The 19,711-nt window shown below is 41.7% G+C and overlaps 1 pseudogene; it reads left to right on the top strand.

Annotated features, from left to right (window-relative positions):
• The first annotated feature begins 2,019 nt into the window (after positions 1-2,019).
• On the top strand, positions 2,020-17,801 carry LOC129251204 (uncharacterized; annotated as a pseudogene).
• Positions 17,802-19,711: the final 1,910 nt, after the last annotated feature.

Here is a 19,711-nt window from a genome sequence, read left to right on the forward strand (position 1 = left end):
ATTCACACTATTCGTAGCCTGTGATACTTCTCAATATATAATATAATATTAACGTTCTCTTGGCGAACTGTTGCAACAAGTTCTAGAGGCGAGAAACGATGTCTTTGCTCGTAAGTAAAAACGGACCCCAGACCATAGCGCCATAAACTACAACTATTGGTGTCATAACCATAAGCAGCTGAAATTTACGCATGCTATCACATTTGAGCATTTCGAAGTGCAGAAATTAAGGAAAATATAACATCTACCTATACCACAATGCAGCAACCCACAACGCAACTGGTTAGGATTACGGCGAAAAACCAAAATTCAATTGGTCTCCATGGTTATGGTTATGATTACGGTTTTATGGCATGTCACCTCTAATCGATTACAGTGTTGCCCATATGTTTTATTCGTATGTTTAGATTCCACGAAAATGTTTATTGCTAAAATTATGCCCCAAAGTATGAAAATATACAAAATTGGGTTGGTGCGTGACTACCATTCGGAATTCACAGAGAGCCTACGTTCTTCTCGAATCTCGGTGAAACACCAAAATTAAGAAAAACATTTTTCTAATAGAGGTCGCCCCTCGGCATGCAATGGCAAAACTCCGAGTGTATTTCTGTCATGAAAACTGTAGGTCCCTCCATTTGTGGAACAACATCAAGACGCACCCCACAAATAGTAGGAGGAGCTCGGCCAAACACCCAAAAAGGGGGTACGCGCTAATTATATATATATATATATATACAGGGCCCGCCATCTATCGTTACGGATTTGAAGTAGGTATTATTTGAAGAATGGTAACACCTAGCTGTCATCTGATTTGACAGAAAATTAGTTTTATTCTTCCGCTGAACGAAAATGGTTGTGCATACGCTCAAAGAACGCTGGGAAATATTGCGACATTAATTTGAAAATCATGCGTATGTCCGTTACTTTGCGAAAAAAGTACGAGAAACTGGGTTGCTTATTGACAAACCAACGCGTGACCGACCAAAAACCGTGCGTACACCCGAAAATATTGCTGCTGTGGCCGAGAGCACCACCAGCAACAATTGATGCACTGAAGACCAACATACGCGATGTCAAAGCTGAAATACAGCCGCATACAATCGAAAATGTGTTGAAAAATTCAACCGATCGTATGGGATGGTGCATGGCTAGCCGCGCAGCCATATGAATGAAGTTGTATTCCATCATTAACCGGAAGGATTGTACTTCAAAATAAAAAAACAGTTTGGAAAAATATTGAGTAGTTTCTTTTTTATAGCATTTTTAATTCCGTAAAGTAATATGGCGGACTCTTTATATAAGTGTACATATTTCACGGTTTCGAATGTTGGTCAAGGTGCTAAAACACCTCCAGCGACAACATTGACCAGTTTCTTTGCATTCCCATGGCAGCCCGTTCTACGTTACCCGAATGACTCAGGCTGTGCCCGACCAAGGGCTGTCGCCTCAGTAAACTAGCCCTGTAAAGTGAACAATATCACCCCACCTCTTACATCACATGAGCAAATCCAGCCTCAGGGCTGGTATCAAATCCAACCCTGAGCCAGAGGTATTCTATTGCTGCGCGGTTAGGTGCAATAAGTGTAACGGGTGGGGCACCTAAAGACCAGTTCAGGCCTTAGGTCACACAGGGAGTGGTCCACAAAGTATGTGGCCACGTGTTGTTCCCGCCAGCAGGCGCCCGATGCCTCAGCGGCTACTACCCCTCAGATAGGCCGGCACTTCCAACCGCCACCACAATCCATACCTGCAAGGTAAGGAGCCTATCGGTGCAACATAAGTTCCCCCCTCCTGCTCCAACCCCAGATCGGGGACAAACCAGCAACTCTTGGTCCCCCGCACAGTCTGTTCCGTGTGTCAGACCAGAATACCTCGGAACCTGGCATCAGTGAAATGCAATTTTTGCAAAGGCTGGTGCCACTTTTGTAGATGCTCCGGCCTGTGCACCACCCGCGAGTGGACAACTGAATACGTTGCCTCCTGCTGAAGAGCCCTGCACCCTTGGCTTGGCTAAGGTCTATGAAGTTGGAATTAGCTGAGCATAAGACCTCCAGCCAAGAAACAGTTGAGGGCAAAGCTGTGGGCCATAGCACGCCAACAACTATAAATCAACTAACAACATCCGCTAAAGCCATGGGGCAAAAGCGTGGTAATAAAGGTCCCTCGAGGTATAAACTTTACCAGAGGTCTCTCGCTATCCGAGGCAGGATTCGAAAAAACGAGACCGAAGGTAAAGTTCATCCCAAAGATGAGACCGACAAGGCAAGATGTCAAAAGGTGGTTGATGAATACTTGGCATTCCAAGCCGCCAACAGGACAGATGCCAAAAAACGAAACCGCTCGCATGACAAAACTGGGAAGGTAACAAAGTAGCAGAAGATATCGGATAAGGGTGCAGTTGCCTCCAAACCTATCAAGCGATTTAGTGAGGTGGCACGGGACCATCTCCAAATGGCATTGGTACACGAAACCTCTAACCGCGGAAAACCAGTGCTTGACAAATGGTCAGAGATTGAGGCACGGTTGTCTCGCATAGTCGTTGACCATGTCATGGCGAACCCGGAGGGCCAAACACCAGGTTTCGACTCGGTGGAGGTAGTCCGCGGTTACCATGTCATTAAGTGCGATGACCAATTCTCACTGCATTTTCTGACAAACGTGATTGGTAAAATCCAGAACAGCTGAGAAAGCTTGAAACTCAAGCTATTTCCGGCTAGCGAGATTCCACGAAGGCCGCGGGCTCGCATCTGGGTACCAAACATGGAGTTTGAAGCCAATCAACTAATCCCCTACCTTCAGGCGCATAATCGCTCGTTACCAATGACCTATTGGTCGATCATCAAAGCGGAGGCTTCGCAAAGGCACAGCAGGTCTTTCCTCCTTCCAATTACAGAAGAGAGTCTGGAACCACTAGAGAAAGTGGGAAACAAACTTCAGTTTGGGATCAGGAAGACCCAGCTGAAGATATTCCGTTCTGCTAACCCGGAAGAGCAGCAGGATGAGGTCGATGGTGCCAAATGCTGACTGGCGTGCAGCTAGATGACACTGAGTCCAAAAAAGGAAACCAATAAACAGTGGGTTTAAAGGTTGTCCTGCAGCATTCACAGTCTGTAACGGACAACCTAACCGTTCTCCTGGCGAAGAAGGACGTGGACATCGCACTAATTCAGGAACCCTGGGTCCGGAGCACCGAGGTGAAAGGTTTCACTGAGAAAACCTACAATATCTACTATAAACGGAACATGTATTGTAGCTAAAAAACACTTAAACACATTTTTAATTCCAATATATAGTTCACAGGATGTGACGGCTGTTGAGGTGACAGCCACTGACGGAGTCAAAATAACGCTTGCCTCTATATATATATATATATATACATGGCACACGAAAGACCAGCACCGCCTGAGGCGGCCCGTAAACTTGTGCAGGAAAACCCGAGCAAAACCCTGCTTCTCGGATGCGATGCCAATGCAAGGCATGCTCTATGGGGAAGCTCCAAAACAAACGACCGAGGCGAGTCTCTTTATGATTTCATAATTAACACTAACTTGCTGGTATGTAACAGGGGTAACACTCCCATTTTCACCTTTCCAAGTACGGAATACTTCAGGGGATGGGAGGAAGTGATCGATGTTACCCTAATGTCTGAAAACAGCTCAGTAAGGTTAGACAATTGGAGGGTCTCTGATAAAAGGTCTTTTTCGATCACAGCTGGATCCTGCACGATCTGGATCTTAATGTCGATCCGCCCTTACCGTATAGAAATCCACTAAGAACCAACGGGAAAAGGTTCAGAAACATAGTCAATAAAAGGATAGGAGAGATTCCCATCCACAAAATCACTCTCACCGAAAACCTTGAGAGTAGAGTCACATCAGTGGAGAAGGCATTTAGTAGGGCCTACAAAACGTCCTGCTCCATAAAATTTAGCAAAAAATCCCATCCTCCTTGGTGGAGCAGTGAGCTCTCAAAACTAAGGGAAAAATCCAGATCAACGTTTAACCTCAGCTACTCGACAGGAAATTGGCAATTGTACAAAGAGGGTCGAAGACAGTACAAGAAGGCAATTAGGGCTGCCAAGAAAGAGAGCTGGAGCGAATTTTGTTCGTCAATCGAGTCCACCAGGGATTCTGCTAGGCTTAGCCGTGTTTTGTCCAAAGATCATTCAATGGCTTCTTGGGTCAAGAAGGACAGGTACCTGGTACCTGGACAGCTACTACAAAAGAATCGCTAGAACTTCTGCTAAACACGCATTTCCCGGGGTGCAGCGTCCACGGAAGTGGGAGGGGAAGTATCAGGCGGAGCCAATATAATCCACAGCACCTTGCAAAAGAAATAATTACAAAGGAGAAAGTTGCATGGGCAATTAAATCTTTTTCACCTTTTAAATCTCCGGGGCCAGATGGGATCATCCCAAAGATGTTACAGGAAACCTTGTACTGTATTCTACCATGGCTAGAGGAAATTTTCAAAGCGTGTTTAAACCTAGGTGATATTCCAGATAATTGGAAACTAGTCAAGGCTGTCTTCATTCCAAAAATAGGCAGGAGGGGACATGAATCAGCGAAGGACTATAGGCCAATCAGTCTTTCGTCTTTCCTGTTAAAAACCTTTGAAAGACTTTTAGATATATGTATATCTTAGAAGCTCTTTGGAGAGCTATGGTATATCTACTGCACAACATGCGGCAAATCTACGGTGACAGCGCTTCACGAGGTAATCCGAACAATAGAGGGCTCTCTAGAGAACAAACATTATACCATGACGGCATTCTTGGATATAGAAGGCGCCTTTAACAATGTTAGTACAGAGACGATCCAACGGGCGTTGATAGTCTTAGAGGTGGACAATTGCATTGGGTCATCTCTATGCCAGAAACCAGGATCATCAAAGCTAATATGGGTACTATCAGTATAACCAAGAAGGTCCACAGAGGCACCCCACAGGGGGGAGTATTGTCTCCACTTCTCTGGTTATGCGTTATTAGCAAAGTCTTAACCCTAGAACACTCACCCAGAAAATACCACGTAAACACACACCCGGGATACGTTTGTACCCGGGACCTTATTTTGCGGTTTTTAATGCTTATTCAACCGATTTCTATGATTTTTTTTTTGAAATGTATATTTTAATATATAACAAGTATTTTGTCTTTTGTTTCATTCGAATATTCCTACTGGTTCCAGCGATATGGGCAAATAAAGTCAGGACATGCAACAGTGGATTTTTGTTTTTGTTGTTGTCCTGATAAATGTAAAACAAAATAATATAATTTATAATAATATACTTGTAGAGTAACAACGAATACACATTTTGGTTTTTATTTCATTGAAATATTCTACCTGGTTCAAAAGATATGTGCAAAAAGGTCGCGCAAGGTATGGGTACGTAGGTAGCAAATACACTGGTATAACTGGTTTTTGTATTTTATATGCAGCTGCAAGGGTTGTTTTCACATGAGGTGTTGTTATAAATGCTGCCTGTTGATATTTTCATTATTGTTTTGGTGCTCAAAAGTGTAAGAAGTGAAAATATAAGTGAAAATAAATATAACTGAAACTATAAATAACTGGATACGAAATGACTTCAAGAAGAAACCAATATTTATCAAGTGCAGCATATAGCAGGTAAGAAATTTAAAATAAGCAACAATGTAAACATATACTAATTTTTTTGTTATGCAGGCTAACTGAGGAACAGCGAGAATCATATATACAATCTTTATTTGATGAAATTTGTGACGATGACGCTCCCTATGACTTTGACTCAGAAGATGAAGAAGAAATTCAATTCAATGACATTGAAATTGCTGATGACGATGCTGAAGTTTCGCAAAGTGCCGCAGAAGTATTACCTGATTATGCGGACTATGAGGATGAGGAAGAAGACGATGAAGAAGAAGAAGTAGAAGAAAATAATGAATTACCTGCTAGTGGCGAAAAATTTGTTGCACGTGATGGTACTGAGTGGATGAAAGAACCAAATGTAAGTCGTCAGGTACTCAGACAAAATATTATAAGAGAACGTTCTGGACCAGCTAGATGCACTGAAATGTTGTCCATAGAGCAAACATTCAAATGTTTCATGAACGTTAAAATGGCTGATATAATTATACGCCACACAAATAAGTTAGCAAAAGAAACTTATAATGCTTACAACAATGCGCATCCAAACACAACTCCTAAGTCATGGACGCCTATGTCAATAACAGAGCTGCATGCATTTTTTGGCATACTTATTATGACTGGTGGGAACCATAGCAATGGAGAACATGTTCGAGATTTATGGAGCGTCAAAAACTATCCTTTATATCGCGCCACAATGGGAGTCAACCGTTTCTGTTCGATAATGCGGGTCCTAAGATTTGACGATAAAAACACTCGTGCAACACGCTTACTAACTGATAAAGCAGCACCGATCAGTGAGTTGTGGACGATGATGAACAATAATCTTTCTGCACATTACAAGCCGGCTGTCGTCTTTCGCTGAAGACAAAGGTATTCTATCCACTTACCAGTTTGGCTTCAGAAAATCCCGCTCAACAGTGGATGCTATCAAATGCGTGGTAGATTTAGCAACAGAAGCCATTGAAGGCAAGAGATGGCGCGGCGGGAAAAAAGAATACTGCGCTGTGGTAACTCTGGACGTTAGAAATGCTTTTAACACAGCTAGTTGGCAGCGTATACTAGAAACCCTCGCAAAAATAGGGTCGCCTAGTTATATAATCAAAATAATTGAGAGCTATTTCAGGGACCGTAAACTGAGGTATAGAAGTGACAAAGGCGTTGAGGAGTATATCGTATCAGCAGGGGTTCTTCAAGGATCAGTTCTGGGCCCACTGCTATGGAACCTAATGTACGACGGGGTTCTAAGACTGAATATGCCCCCCAGAACTAAAGTCATTGGATTCGCGGATGACATCGCGGTGGTAATGGTAGCAAAACATATCCACGAAATTGAGAGGATCGCAAGCGAATCAGTAAGCAGGATCAAGACTTGGCTAAGGTCTATGAAGCTGGAATTAGCTGAGCATAAGACCGATGTAGTTCTAATAAGCAGCAGGAAGATAGTAGAAACTATAAGTGTAAATGTTGGGTCTGTAACCATTACTTCAAAACCTGCTATAAAATACCTAGGAGTGATGGTTGACAGCCGTTTAAACTTCAAAACACACCTGGAGTACGCTGTAAAGAAGGCATCGAGTGTGCAGGCCTGCCTGTCGCGAATCATGCCAAACAATGGCGGACCTAGCCACAGCAAAAGAATGCTATATAGCAGGGTAGTCAGCTCGGTTCTTTTGTATGCCGCACCGATCTGGGCTGATGCACTGAACTTAAATAGCTTCACAAAAAAACTGACAGCCGTCTATCGGCTAAGCGCTTTGCGAACTATCTGCGGCTTCCGTACAATTTCGGATGATGCTTCCTTCGTTATAGCAGGGCTAGTCCCCGTGGACATCTTGGCGAAAGAAATGCAGAGAGTGTACATAAGGCTATCTGAACACGACAGTAGAGCAAGTCGTAAAACTATTGCAGAGGAAGAAAGACGTCGTTCGATCGCCCACTGGCAAGACCGGTGGAACAGATCACCGAAAGGTAGATGGACGCATGGGCTAATACCCATCCTTACGACGTGGTTAGAAAGGAAGCATGGGGAAACAAACTTCCACCTAACCCAATTTCTTTCAGGGCACGGAGTATTTCGAAAATACCTCCATAGATTCGGCCATGACAGTTCCCCAAACTGCCCAATCTGCACGGATAGGGAAGAAGACGCTGATCACGTCTTGTTCCAATGCCCACGCTATGCTCCCGAAACTTGTGGTATTTTAAACGGAGAAAATATTATAGATTTTATGCTAAAATCGAGCGATAACTGGAAGCGAATCTGCGCGCATGCAAAATATATCCACAATGATCTAAGACGCGCGGAGGTTCGTAGACGAAGTAACTAGCAGCCTATGAGCTAACCAGCCCCGTGAGGTAATTCCTTCCTGGTCAGTTCCGCGGGGAGAGTGTTTAGTACGTAGGTGTAGCTGTGAGGCTACAAGTCGTGCATACTGCTATGCCGGTATAGCAGTACTCATGAGAGTTTCCTCTTCATGGGCGTCATCCCGAAAAAAAAAAAAAAACATTACAAGCCCAGCTCATGCTTGACGATAGATGAACAATTATTTCCTTACCGTGGACGCACACGGTTTACGCAGTACATACCGTCAAAACCTGCTAAATATGGTGTCAAGGTTTGGTGGATTTGCGATGCCACAAATGCATATCCACTACATGGACAAATATATACTGGCCAAGCAGAAACTGGTAGGGAAACAAACCAAGGCGAACGAGTGGTGAAGGATTTGTCTGCCAAATACCAAGGAAGTGGCCGAAACATTACAATGGACAATTTTTTTACAACCTTGCCAGTTGCAGAACTGCTTCTCACCTGGAAACTCACGATCGTTGGAACTTTGCGCAAAAACAAATCATATATTCCTCAAGAAATGAAGCAGAACAAAAACAGGACAATTGGTTCAACAACATTTGGCTTCAAAAATAATGTGACAATGTGCTTTTATGTTCCCAAAAAAATAAAGCAGTAGTGGGAAACCTGAAATAATTGAATGTTATAATCATACCAAATGTGGTGTTGATCGAATGGGCCAAATGTTTGCGGAATATCCAACACAAAGACAAACAAAACGATGGCCACTAGCGATGTTCTTCAACATGTTGGACATTACAGCTCTTGCAGCCTACATTGTCTACGATTTGAATAACCCTATGTTGCCTTGGAGAACAAACAACAAGCGTAAGCAGATCCTGCGCAGCTTGGCTGAAGCATTGTGTATGCCCATTATTGAAGCCAGAGCCATAAATCGTCAAGTGACGCGAAATTTTTCGACTAAAATTGCTATTGAAGCATATTTCAACCGACCGCTGGAATCAATGGTGTCAACAGCAGCATCAACATCTGCCGCAGTGCGCACGCCAAAACCTGTGTCCGGATCTTTCTATTTATGTTACGCACAAGAGGAAAATCGCCATAGAAAAACCAGAAAGCTGTGCGCCAAATGTAAGAAGCCGATGTGTCTTGAACATTCGGTCACATCAACAAATTGCTCTATTTGCCATGATTTTCCTTAGATATAAGATGCATTTTTATAATTTTTATAATAAAAGTCAATAATATAATGTGTGAAATGAATATTTTTAATTTTTCAAATAAAAAAATCATATAAAAAAGGTTTTTTTTTTGATTATTATGAGGATTTTCACTATTGGGGTACAAACGTATCCCGGGTGTGTGTTTACGTATATAATGTGTTTGGAAGGCTGTAGCTCCTGAACCAATGGTCCGATCTGGTTCAAAGTTCGAATTTGAACTCAAAACTAAATAATCTTCCTAGATCCGAAGTTAGCGGTATAGAGGTATAGCGGTTCAAAAGTTACAACACTTCAAAGTTGAAGTGGATACATTTGTACCCGGGTGTGTGTTCTAGGGTTAACAAAACTTAATAGAGGTGCGGTAAAAGCGGTGGCGTACGCTGATGATGTGGTGTTAATGGCGTCAGGACTGTGTCCTAATACGATTAGTGGGATCATCCAAAGGGCGTTAGGCGAGCTTAACTCTTGGGTCACAGGCTGTGGCCTAGGTTTAAACCCACGTAAAACAGAACTTATGCTTTTGACCACCAGATATAAGGTTTAAACTTTTACCCTACCAAATATTAACGGACAAACTCTCTCACTATCACCCAGCGCAAAGTACTTAGGAGTAATTCTGGACTCCAAACTAAGCTGGAAATTAAATGTTGAAGAACGGGTAAGGAAGGCAGAAAATGGTTTATATCCCTGTAAACGTATGCTTGGAAGAAGATGGGGTCTTCAACCTAAGCATACATTATGGCTGTATAAGACAGTTATACGACCTATTTTATCGTATGGTTCGGTAGTTTGGTGAAAGGCTCTAGGGAGAGAGTACAATACCAAACTACTCGGCAGAATACAAAGATCAGCCTGTGCAATAACGGTCGGTGCAATCAGATCATGTCCTAGAGAGGCTCTCAATGCACTGACACACGTTATTCCAATAGGCCTACATATTAAGAAGACGGCAACCATGAGTGCATTTAGGTTAAATGAAGCGGGTCGCTGGAGAGAAAAAAAACGTATGGTCATGTCAGTCTATTGTTGCGACAAACTCAGTTAATCTCGGTGAGAACTGACTACATCGTCCCGACGGTAACTTTCAATAGGAATTTTGTCACTCTCTTTCCATCTAAGGAAGAATGAAATAAGGGATTCTCTCTAAAGAACTTCGACACTACAGTCTATACGGATGGAAGTAAAATGGGCTGCGGTGTTGGAGCTGGTATGTATTCTCACAGACTTAAAATTGAGAAATCTGTGCGTCTTCCAAATACCAGCAGTGTCTTCCAGGCGGAAATACTGGCAATTTGGGAAGCCTGTAGGCTACTAATCGCAGATTTCTCTTTTAAGGGTAATATCGCTATTCTCTCGGATAGCTAATCTGAAATCCAGGCACTGGGTTCGGCAACAACAACCTCTAAAGTGGTGGAACAAAGTAGGAATAGCTTCACCATCTTGAGTGAGAACCATGAAGTTACCTTAATCTGGGTCCCGGGACATCGGAACATTGAAGGTAACGAAAAAGCAGATGAACTGGCAAGAGGGGGATCCGCCATGAATAACGCTTTTGCAGAATCGGTATTCACCCCATTAGGTGCAGTCAAGAGTACAATTTCCCAAAAATACGTCCGAATCGCGGACTGTAGGTGGAAAGTCCAGACGAAATGCAAAATTAGTAGAACGTTATGGCCCACCTACAACCTCAAGCAATCGTCGGCATTAATAAGAATGGAACGACGGGACGCCTGGAGACTAACGGCAGTCATAACTGGCTTTTGGTCTGTGGGAGAACAAGCAGCCAAAATGGGTATCCCTCACAATACATACTGTCACAGTTGCAAACAACCGGAGAAAAAGGTGACAATCTTCCATTTCCTCTGTGAATGCCCTGCCCTATGGAAGGACAGAATGTTAGCCCTGGGCCAACCGCTGTTCGAGAATCTCGAACAATTATCTGGCTTAGACGTTAACAACCTAATAAGGTTCCTTAACCGCACAGACTGGATATAGTTATGCTGTAAATAACCGTTAAACAAGTTGGTAACGAGGATGTGGCAACAAAATGGCAGAAGATAAAAGGCGTTATTCGATCGTCCACTGGCAAGACCGGTGGAACAGGTCACCGAAAGGTAGATGGGCGCATGGACTAATACCCTTTTTTACGACTTGGTTAGAAAATAACCTTGGGGAAACAAACTTCCATCTAACCCATTTCCTTTCAGGGCACGGGGTGTTTCGAAAATACCTCCATAGATTCGGCCAGGATAGTTCACTAAACTGCCCAATCTGCAAGGAGAGGAAGAAGACGCTGATCCCGTCTTGTTTCAATGTCCACAATATGCTCCCGAAACTTGTAGCATATCAAACGGAGAGAATATTATACGCGCGGAGATTCGAAATAACTAGCAGCGTATGAGCTAATCAGCCCATTGAGGTAAAGCGTCGTGCCACCAGATGGCTGCACAACATGACGAACGACAGCGCGCCACTTACTTTCTCCAGCTATGAGGTTCAGGGGGCCATCAATACATCCAAATCATCAAAAGCCTTTGGCCCTGACGAACTGAACATACTGATGCTGAAACACTTGGGACCTTTGAGAAGGGGTTTCTCACAAGGGTTTTCAATCTATTATTTCTCACTCTCATCATCCCTGACAAGTGGAAAGCAGGGAGACTGGTCCCACTACTGAATCCTGGGAAACCCGCCAACCGAAGGGGATTCTTATCGCCCGATAACTCTGCTTTCCCCAGTAGTGAAGACACTTGAAGCCCTCCTACTCCCACTTTTCACGAAACAGCTGGCCCCAACCCCACATCACCACAGCTTCCGACGAGTGCACAGCTTAACCAAAACTACCCCTGCAAGAGGACCGTCCTAGTAGCGTTGGATTTGAAGAAGGCTTTCAACACTGTCAGTAATTCCACGCTAAAAGATTATATTTAGCAGTCGACACTCCCACCAGGGCTGAAGAGGTGGCCCGCCAACTATCCAAACGGTAGTCACTCGTCAGTGATTTTTCGAGATCAAACATCAAAGCAGAGGAAGATCAAGCAAGTTGTTCCCCAGGGTGGGGTCCTCTTACCCTTGCTGTTCAACTTCAATACCTCGAAACTCACCCAGCCACCAGAGGGAGTCTCCCTGGTCTCATATGCTGACGACTGCACGATAATGGCGTCGGGCAATGACATTGATGGCCTGTGCTCCAAAGTGACATATACCTCACCGATCTTTCCCGCTTTTTCACTGCGAGGAATCTCTAAATTTCCCCCACTAAGTCCACGGCAACCCTTTTTACTATCTGGACAAAGGAGGTCAAACAGGCTCTCAAGGTAAAAGTCGACGACACACCAATTCCGACGGTAAGCAACCGCAAAATTTTTAGTGTAACCTTTGACAGTTTGCTCTCCTTCTCAGCGCACACAACCGCAATTGCCACTAAAGTCCAAAACTGCAACAAGGTCCTCAAATCGCTTGCCGGCAGCACTTGGGGCAAAGGCAGAGGACTGTTGCTATCGACATTTAAGGCAATCGGTCGGCCGGTTCTAAACTATGCAGCGCCTGTCTGGTCGCCTGGAACCAGTGACACGCAGTGGATAAAGCTCCAGACATACCAAATCATTGCAATTCGGACATCGACGGGTTGCCTCCCGATGTCCCCAATACAACACCTTCACGAAGAGGCCAATATACTACCTGATAAGGAGCATAGCAAACTGCTCAGCAAGCAGTTCCTGTTAGGGTGCTACCGCAGGTTTCACCCTTGCAGGCATCTGCTTGAGCCAGATCCGCCTCCTAGGCACGTCAGGAGACACCTACTACATTATGCCGACGATATCTAAGACAAAACAAACCGACGTCTACTGAACCAGACACTGTTTAGACAGGCATTAAATGACATTCACCGTTAGAGTGTTACCACCTTCATAAGCTCCCGTCCAGAGAATGCCGGAGTCCAACCACCACCCATAGCAGATGAAGAGCTCCAGCTTCCCCGCGAGACCCGCCTAAACTCCTACTTATCCAGAATTGACCCCGACATACCAAAAATACCTGTATGTCCGACACCAACCACTCTCCCTCTGGACCCAACCTGTCGAAACAGCATGTTTCCTGGGCATACCTTTAGCTGAGCTAGACGAAGGCGACCGGTGATATACCTTACTTGAGATGAATGAGGACATTCAAAATCGGGCTTTACTCTTGATCGAATATATGTGTTGCCTCATGTCCGGTAGTTTATTACTAGCGCCAAATCGTGGAATGAATGACGCATTTAATCGAGAATTGCAACGGGAACGCCAATATGATCACCAGGAGCTAGATTTAGTAGTTCAAACGAATCTACCCCTTTTGAATTCCCAACAAAAGGGAAGTTTATTATACATTAATGAAGGCATTTGACGGTGGAAATGGTGGTTCATATTTCCTGGATGCCCCTAGTGGAACTGGTAAAACATTCCTCATGTTAGTAGTTGTAGCCATTGTTCGAGCGAGATCCAATAATTCGGATGCAGTTGCTTCTTCTGGAATAACAGCCACGATTCATTCAGCATTAAAATTAGTCAAATAGTCAAAGTTTTATCAGCATCGAAAATCATCATCCGGGACGAATGCGCAATGGTGTATACAAGTGTATTAGAAGCACTTAACCGAATATTGAAAGATATTCGCAATGACTCGAGATGTTCTGGAGACTCAGTGGTTTTACTATCTGTCGATTGCCGCTAAACACTGCCAGTAATTCCAAGATCAACGGCTGCCGACGAAATAATCGCTCAAATCATCGAATCTATGGCGCTATGTGAAGATACTTTAGCTGAAAACAAACATGAGAGGTACAATACTTTACGATACATCTACTGAAGATTTCTCTGAGCAGTTTCTGACTATCAGTAATGGCTCGACCATGGCTCGAAATGTCGTCGAACCAAACGGATTGATTTCATTTCCTCAGAACTTTTGTAACATTGTCTCATCGAAAGACGAACTTATCAACAAAGTATTCACAAACATCATTAATAACTACAAAACTAATGAATGGTGGAGTGAGCGAGCAATTTTAGCGGATAAGAATAAATATGTAGATGACTTAAACAAATCTATTGACTATGTAACAAATGAAGATAAGCCACCAACTATCCAATTAAATTTTAAAACTCCTTGGATGTGCCTCATTTACACCCGCACAATGTACGCCTAAAGGTTGGCTCCGTAGTAATCATGTTTCGAAACATAAACGAACCAAAACTGTGCAACGGTACATGTTTGGTTGTAAGTAATGGGTGAACAATGTGACATACGCGACGATACTGAAAGAAAAATTCTAAGGTGAGGAAGTTCTCATTCCAAGGATCACAATGATCCCAACCTATATGCCGTTTGAGTTTAAAAGACTTCAATTTCAGATCCATCTTGCATTCGCCATGGCCATTAACAAATCACAAGGCGAAACCTTGAAAGTTTGCGGTCCGAATCTGAAAAATCCATGTTTTTCCCATGTGACATGTGAGGGTCGAAAGACCATCTGCGTTATTTGTTCTTGCGTCTGATAATAAAACAAAAAATGTCTTGTATCAGAAGGTATCATATATTACTTAACTGGAGAGTACAACCTATGCACCAGAATACATGGGCAATAAAGAATCATTAAAATACTTGAGTTTTTTAATTTACATTTCCTAGTCAGCTAGTTTTATATAAAGTACAATTATATCATTTTTTGAAGAAACTTAAATTAAGAAATGCCCATTAAGTCTCTGAGTCAATTTTCAGTCAAATCGGTCCAGCCGTTCTTGAGTTATGAAAAGTGTAACTAACACGAGACCTTCTTTTAAATATATAGATTATTGCCGGTAAACAAATCGGCTAGCACCCTGGACACTTTTGGTTTCAAAGGATTTTTTTATTTTTGGGTACCTTGGAAGCTTTTGGTTTTTAAAGATTTATATTTTTTATTATTGCCGGTAAACATATCGCCGTGTACCTTGAAAGCCTTTGGTTTCAAAGAATTCTTTATGTTTGTGGTTCGAAAAGATTTTTAGTCTTTTATTATTGCTAGAGGCCCTTTGTTCCACCTAGGAACCACGGGAAAATATATATATATATATATATTTTTGCTGGTAAACATATCGGCGGGTACCTTGGAAACTTTTGGTTCCAAAGGATTATTATTATTTTATTATTGCCGGTAAATATATCAGTGGGTACCTTGGAAACTTTTGGTTCCAAAGGATTATTATTATTTTATTATTGCCGGTAAACATATCAGCAGGTACCTTGGAAACTTTTGATTCCAAAGGATTCGTTATTTTTGGGTACCTTGGAAGCTTTTGGTTCCTAAGGATTTATATTATTGCCGCTAAACATATCAACGGGTACCTGGGGAACTTTTGGTTCCAAATAGTGTTTTTATTTTTGCTTAGCTTGGAAACTTATGCTTCGTAAGAATTTTTATTGTTTTATTATTGCCGGTAAATATATCGGCGGGTACCTTTTAAGCTTTTGGTTCCAAAGGATTTTTTATTTTTGGTAACTTCAAAACTTTTGGCTCAAAATAATTTTTTTATCTTTGGGTCGTGTGGAAATTTTGGTTCCAAATGATTTTTATTATTTTATTATTGCCGGTAAACATATCGGCGAGTATTTTCGGTGTTGCTTCTAGATCAAATCTTGTCTCTTGTGAAATCTCGACATGAGACCATAATCTGCCTGTTTCCTGCCTAAGGCCTATATTAGCGTTAGCGATTAATCGTATTATTAAATCAACTGTCAAGTCACTGTTAGCCATTTCCACCTTGTGTTTCTCACACTTTTTTTTTAACATATATGTATATATATACACCGGCACCAACTCGCCACAACAAAAATATCACCATTCGCCAAATTCGCGACAATTCTATATTGCGAAGTTAGCAATACATACTTGTATGTACGTACGTATGTATTTGTATGTGGTCCACATAGACACACGGACAAAATTATTCACACAACTACTAATTTATCATTCGATAGGCTGTATCTTGAAAAAAGTTGATGTGATTGAAAATGTTATTCTAAGAAAGATACACAAACATATTGTTTACTTAAACATAATATAAACTTAACAAAACTTTACTCCATGAATGAAAAATTATTAAAAAATGTAAAATTCTTCATATTTTTAAGGGACACAATTTTTCACACAACTCAATTTCATAAATAAAATATCTTTTCGTTTTGCCCGATGACTTCATTAAGTCTATTAGGCATAGAGTTAACTAGGTTGTTAGTCACATTTGGACTTAAATTTCCCCGTTCCTGTTGAAGTACCTCCTTTAGTTGGGTTTTGCTAGCTATGATAATTTAGCGACACAGCTACCGAGTTCATCCCACAAATGTTCGATGGGATTCAAGTCAGGAGACTATGATGGTGTTGGAAGAATGTGAGGCACATAATGTATGATCCATATACGAGCATCGGAGGTAATATGCTTGGAATTAATATCTTGCTGAAAATAAAAGTTATTTCGAACACACAGCTTTTGCGCACTTGTAAGTTTTCTTTTAAAATATTCAGCCCTATCATAGAATCCGTCGTAGACTGTTTTTCGTAGAAACTAAGAAATTGTAATCATACAATTCGAATAGCTCCGAACGCACATTCGAAATTCGTAGAGAAGCATTCACTGAATACACTCGTAACGTCAAATCTTACAGTTTCGTACAATTTTTCTACGACAACGTTAGACTAACAGACAAAAATTAGAAGAAGTAATAAAAAGAAAATTTAAAAGGAAACAAATAAGAAATCTGTAAAATGTAAGTCCCATATTAACGAAACTATAAACAAAATGGAATTTTTTAAGTATATTTACTTTTATTTGATTTTTACAGGTACAAAGTTGTAACAACACGTCAGCAGTATGCCAGTTTGTTGGAGCTAATAAAGGAGAAGCTAGAAATTGCTCAGGGGTTCTCCAAATGCTCGAAGGAAGAGGTAGCCGAGTTTTGGGAAAATGTTGCGAAGGAGCTTAACGGTATAGGCCCACCAACCAAAGATGTATCAAGCTGGAAAAAGGTAATAAAGGGCTGTATATAACTACATTAACCGTTTGCACAACATATTTTTATTTCAGGTGTGGTTAGATTGGAAGGCTTATATAAAGCGAAAATTGTCCGAAAACAAGAGGGAGCAAACAATCGGTGGCCGATATAAGCAGCACCACCTTAATGAGATGGAAGAAGAAGTCATCAGTCTGACCGCTTTAGAGACCAGCATGCACGATATCACAGGCACAGTAAGTGTGGCACTACCTGCTACTGTCGAAGCAGAGAATAGTGGACCCGATCCGGACGTATCCATGCTGTCGGATAACTGCAGTCCTTCTTTCACGAGACGTGCCCCAACTGTCCAAAAGCGAGTCGATACAAGTACTGCAGATCTTATTAAAGAGCAGCTAGCACTTCAAAAGGACTTCCAAGCAAAGAGTCTGCAGCAATCTCGCTTCGACTATGCAGCGAATGTGTTCAGCACTGGAAACTGGCGACCTAAAAGCAGCCGACCTGGAAGAAACGCGTAGGCACCATAGAAACATGGAGTGCTCGAATGCGGCCAAAAATCAAATAAAACAACAAACGTTAGAAGTAGAAAATAAGAGTCTCGAAGCGTTGTAAAAAAAAAAAAAATTAATACACATATTTTATTGAAAACTACAAATGTTTACTGTGCCTTACTTGTGTGTGTATATATGTATACTTATATATCGTATTTACTAGGTATGGCTAGACTGGAAGGCGTATATGAAAAGGAAGCTAGCGGAAAACAAAAAAGAACAGACATACATATAATACATAAAACATATAAGTCTTGCTATTTTTTAATTGAATATTATAGTCGTGTTAATGTTGAAGATATAGATTCCCTTATCCGAATAGCTGCATCAGTATATGTGGAAGGAGAAGGTTCATACGTTTGATTAAAATGGTTTTCTTCACCATTTTCTGAAAAATCATCAACCCCGCGATAATGGATACAAATATTGTGCAATGCTGCGGCAACGTTCACTATTTGGCAAACCTTCATGGGTTCATAATAAAGCTCACGAGCACCCAGAAGGCATCTGAATCGGTTCTTAAATACACCTATGGTCCTTTCTATAGTATTTCTTGCTTTTGCATGTATTTTATTGTATTTTTTTTCGGCGCTTCCTGTTGTAGGTGAACGAAAAGGTGTCATTAACCATGGCTCTAGAGCATATCCAGCGTCTCCTGTGAAATAAATAAAATCATTTCAGCAAAAAATTATTCAAACGGTCTATATGTGTATGCACATACCCAAAAGCCAAGTGTTTCGTTCGCCGTTTAGGTGTTTATTTTCAAAAAATTTCGCGCGCTGCTTACGTTCCAAATACGAGCATCGTGGTTGCTGCCAGGATACTGCGCATTCACGTAACGAATTCTCATTTTATTATCGCATATCTGCAATAAATAATAAATTAGACAGATATTTTAAATATCAGTTTTTGCAAGACTTACAATCAGCATTGATGCTATACTACCCTTTACGATTAAAATACAGGAATTTGTCTTTAGCTGGCGCAACAATTTTAATGTGTGTTCCGTCTACACATAAAATCGCACCAGGAAATCCATATTTTTGATAAAAGTCCATCTTTGCTTGTCTTTGTTTTTCGTTGCTTAAATCAAGATTCCCCCACTGAGGACATAGGAGACATTGAAGAGTGTATAACACGTCTTTTAATACGCCACAAAATGTGGATTGAGCCATGGGAATGTCAAAATCCTTTCCCACTCCATGCTGGTACCCACCCTCCGCAAAAAAACGTAATACGGAAGACAAACGCTGGAGCGAAGAGAGGGAGCACGATCTCGTTGAGCGTGCATTTCCATCTAGGGCACTTAAGACGTACAAAAACGCCGCCTTATTCAAACGGTAATTTTTAGTAAATTTGTTTCATAAAATAAAGTTAACCTATGAAGTTATTCCTATACTTACATTGTGTCCTCGACATCGAGCGGATTACTTGCGTCCCTTAATATTTTTCGTTGAATTTTCATATTCGATCTACTTCTTTCACCTTCCGCCTCCACCAACATTATAGAAAATACCAACGAAGAATCCATAACACTTAAAAGCTTTGTTTTTCCAATAAATATTTCAGTCTTATTAAATTTATTTACGGTGGTCTTTATTTAAAATTCAATTTATTGCAAAACATCTGATTTCGAAACGGCAAAATTTAAAATATGCGTACGGCAACAACTTTTTCGAATTCACATGGGTTGCATGATAAAAAATTCCTGGTTGGTTGGTTTAAGTGGTGATTCTTCCAGAATCCAACTAGCGCTTCCGCACCTTTTTCATGCCACATCCTCGTTACCAACTTGTTTACCAGTTATTTACAGCATGACTTTATCCAGTCTGTGCGGTTCAGGAACCTTATCAGGTTGTTGACATCTAAGCCAGACAGCTGTTCCAGGCTCTCGAACAGCGGTTGGCCCAGGGTTGACATTCTGTCCTTCCATAGGGCAGGATATTCGCAGAGAAAATGAAAGATTGTTTC

Source organism: Anastrepha obliqua, unplaced genomic scaffold, assembly GCF_027943255.1.
Source record: "Anastrepha obliqua isolate idAnaObli1 unplaced genomic scaffold, idAnaObli1_1.0 ptg000009l, whole genome shotgun sequence".
Lineage (NCBI taxonomy): Eukaryota > Metazoa > Arthropoda > Insecta > Diptera > Tephritidae > Anastrepha > Anastrepha obliqua.